Below are 3,882 nucleotides of genomic sequence, written 5' to 3' on the forward strand. Positions count from 1 at the left end.
AGTAGAGTGTAAGTTTGATTTGAATATATATATAGAGAAAGTAAAGAAGTAAAAGAATAATACTCCATTGAAGTTTGTTTTTGTTAGGAAGGAGGGAGATGGCAGTGAAAGTGTGAGTTATGCATCCGAATTCCCACATCGGGTGAATGAAGGAAGCAGGCAAGAGGGAGGCGAGTACAAAAGGGGAAGCCCACAGCAGTAAGAAGCATACCTTTCTCGGCCTTTTGGCTAAGATCAAGTGTAGTATCTGTTCTTATCAGTTTAATATCTGATATGTGGGCCATCGGCCCACTCGATATTAATCTTATTTTTTATGGGGGAAGGCCCGTTACAGTAGCTTGCTGCTGGGGTTCTTCATGCGTCGCCTTGGTCTTACACTACAGCCAAGGCCCGGCGCACCCCTCCAATACTCAGTTCAACTTTTAGACTCAATCCAGCAGAAACTAGTTACTAGTTAACAGAGTGCCAGAAAGATGAAACCCACTCCCCTAATTTCAACCATGTGGGAACACTCACTACAAGATAGATTTATAAAATCGTCTTGGGAATTCTTGACACACCAATGTGGGAACACTCAGAAACTAACTAAAATTTTCTTTTTAACTAACAGTTAAACCAACTTACTGTAATTGAACTTCTGCTCATGTCAAACAAAACTATCTACAACGAAATGGTTTCTTTCTAGTCCAACTTATTATGAATCTGTATAACTACATCCTGCTACCCCACACTTTGGATTGCCTGGCGCAATGCTCAGGTCAATGTTCATAGATTTGACTTAACTTTTAGACTTTAAAAGGCTTAAAGATTTCAAAGTCTTTGCTGTCTCATGTGAACCCACTCCCATATATAATTTCCACCATGGACCTGGCTTTTTATGGATTTCTTTCATGTTACAAATACGGTAACTAACAAGAGACTCAAAAACCAGTTGCTTTTAATGATATATATTTTTCTTCCGGAGATGAAACAAAACAAGGTTTATTATCACTCTGACAAACAAAAAATGTTTGAAGTAAAAATTGGGTGTCCATCTGAGTCGGACTAGTCGGCAATATAGGCCTGAAGAGCCAAGACTTGTAATCCTTCCACTGTCAGAAGCGAGGGGTTGTCGCAGCTCTGTGAAGCCAGCCTAACGCATTGCCCCCTTCTCTAGGTTCCAAGAGACCCAAAGCCTTCGCTCAAGCCACTTGAACCAACTCTCGACTTGGAACGGGCAAGTCAAGTTACACACCACCAGACCCAACCAAACTGGACCAAATCATAATCCAACCCACTTTGATACCCCCACTTGGGTTACAGGCAAACGTTACCAGGCCCGGTGATGAACCCTCTACAAGATGGATCTATAAATTCGTCTTGGAATCCTTCAAACACCAATGTGGGAACACTCACTGATATATACATAAACAAACTACATTTTCTTTTTTCTATATCAACAATTCCACCAACATATTGTAATTGGACTTCTCCTCATGTTAAACAAAACTATCTACGACGTTAACGACATTGAGGGATTTTTGTTCTTCGAAACCATCACATGTTTTTTTTTCTTCGGTCCAGCTTATCATCAACTTGTATGATTATCCTGGTACCCCACAAGCTTTGGATCCCAGTGGGTCGGAAAGACAATTAATGTGAAGATATGACGGCAACGTCCCTCTTACTTCTGAAAGCTTCAGGGGATGTTGTCTATGTTGTCCCACCAACGCCAAATAGAAGCTTCATCTCGCAATGCCAATACCACCTTGTTAAATTTTGTAAATCGATAAAACTTTGACACGTACAGATACAATGTGGGGTATCCGATAATTCTCATAAATGGGGCCACTACATCACAAGATATTTTTATACGATTGATATAACTCCGACACATAGAGGTACACACCATCACCGCTTCAATTCCTCTGAATGGGAAACGATGAAGGTCATTAAACCACCAACGATAGACCCTCACCCACGAAAATCGTAGCATTTATCTTTGTATTAATTGAATCATTATTTGGATTTCATAGTGTCACACGCCCGTCATGCGATTTACTTTTTATGTAACAGAACTTGGTGTTTCCGTAATTCAAAATGATCATACTTCACACATCATAATAATACATAATATGATACAACTAACTGAGTATTCAATTTATGTAGATCAAAACACAATACTCGGTAAACATGAAGCCTAAAATCTCATGGACTACAACATACCCGATGGAACATTTATGGACCGATCGGCCGAAAATGTATAAGCAATGAGCATGTTTAACACCAAACCCTAATGTCTACCTTATGGTCCTTGGTAGGCGCAATAGGTTTACGGTACAAAGGAATAAAAAACGCACCATTGACATGATGAATTGTGTAGAAATTTCTTTTTAAACGATGCCTTTTTTTTAGATTTTTCTTCGATAATTATGGGCATGTATCGACATATCAAAACAAACCCTACTTAACAGCCTATGACCATTACCGTATTACAAATGGATTATTCGAAATGGATTTTTGAAAAACTACATTATAAGGACATCCGTCTATAATGACTTATTTGTGTTAGTGTGACAATCCGAAGTTTGCTCCATCGCCGTAACCCGTTTCCGTCCATAAAATTTATCTTTTTTGAATTGTTTCCGTTTAAGCTTTTAAATTAAGTCATTATTTTTGAGACTTCTATTATGACTTAATTGGTATCCAAACACGTTAGAAACTCGTGAAAACATCCCAAATTATTATTTAGAAAATTATTAGTTACGACCACGTTGAGTTACGGCAAATTAATGGGGTACGACCAAAAGCTCCGTTTAACGTCGGTTTCGGGTAGAATTTCTGCGGGCCATAAACTCAACCCCTATATAACGGATTGAGTGACATCATTTTGAGGCTTTTTCTCTCTCTTAAAACACTTTCTCTCACTACTCTCTCTCTCTAAAAACTCGAGTTTGATCCAAAAACCCCCCCTTTCAAGCTTCAATTTGGTAAGTAATATATCCTAGCTTGTTATTAAGCTTTCTTATCATGAAAATCTATGTTTGAATCACCCAAAACACTCAAGAACATGTGTTTAAGGTTTAAGAACCCTTCCAAAACCGTGAACACCCCTAAAGAGGGTTTTGAAGCCCCAAGACCCCTCCTAATCACTTCTAGTGCTTAGTTAAGACCTTTGGACTTGCATGCATGAGCTTAGGACCCCAAAATCGTACCAAATAATGTATGGACATGAGTTTACGTCCCAAGAACATGCTTGGACCGTAAACCCTCATTCATGGACCATAAACACCTTTTTAAGGTGTTATATTGCCCTTAAACACCTCCATAAGCTTCCATGAGCTTCCATGAGTGCATACAACCTTATAATCCTTCAAGAAATGCACCAAATTATACAAAAATGGGACAAAATTGAGTTTACGGCCAAAGAACATTCTTGGACCGTAAACACTTCATCTTAGACCTTAAACTCATCCAATGGGTGTTAAAGTGCCCTTAACACCTTGTATGGCTTAGAAATGGGTCTAGAACTTAGTATGCTTAACTTTCAACCACTAAAACCCATGAATCATGGACAAACATGAGTTTACAGTTGTAAACTCCTGTGTTTAAGGTAGTAAACTCCCAAGAACATCTTCATAGACCGTAAACTACTTTTCCAAGGTCAATTCAAGTCCCAATCACTTCCTAAGCCATGGAATCAACCCTATAACCTTCCTTTGTGCATTGTAATTAACCTAGGACCATCAAAACACATTAAGAATTGGTACATAAGAGTTTACGGCCGTAAACTCATAGTTTACTGCCGTAAACTCCTCAAATGGTCCTTAAAATGCCCAATTTACCTTCCAATGCCGCAAAACCAAGTCTAGCATCACCCCTAAAGTGTTTTAAGGCCATTTA

At 38.8% G+C, this 3,882-nt stretch overlaps 1 non-coding gene across 1 annotated transcript; it reads left to right on the plus strand.

Moving 5' to 3' along the window:
• Positions 1-207: 207 nt before the first annotated feature.
• On the plus strand, positions 208-404 carry LOC128126468 (U2 spliceosomal RNA). Its single transcript, XR_008224465.1, has one exon. It is a non-coding gene; the product is annotated as a U2 spliceosomal RNA (small nuclear RNA).
• Positions 405-3,882: the final 3,478 nt, after the last annotated feature.

The sequence above is a fragment of the Lactuca sativa genome, chromosome 5, assembly GCF_002870075.4.
Source record: "Lactuca sativa cultivar Salinas chromosome 5, Lsat_Salinas_v11, whole genome shotgun sequence".
In the NCBI taxonomy this organism is placed as follows: Eukaryota; Viridiplantae; Streptophyta; class Magnoliopsida; order Asterales; family Asteraceae; genus Lactuca; species Lactuca sativa.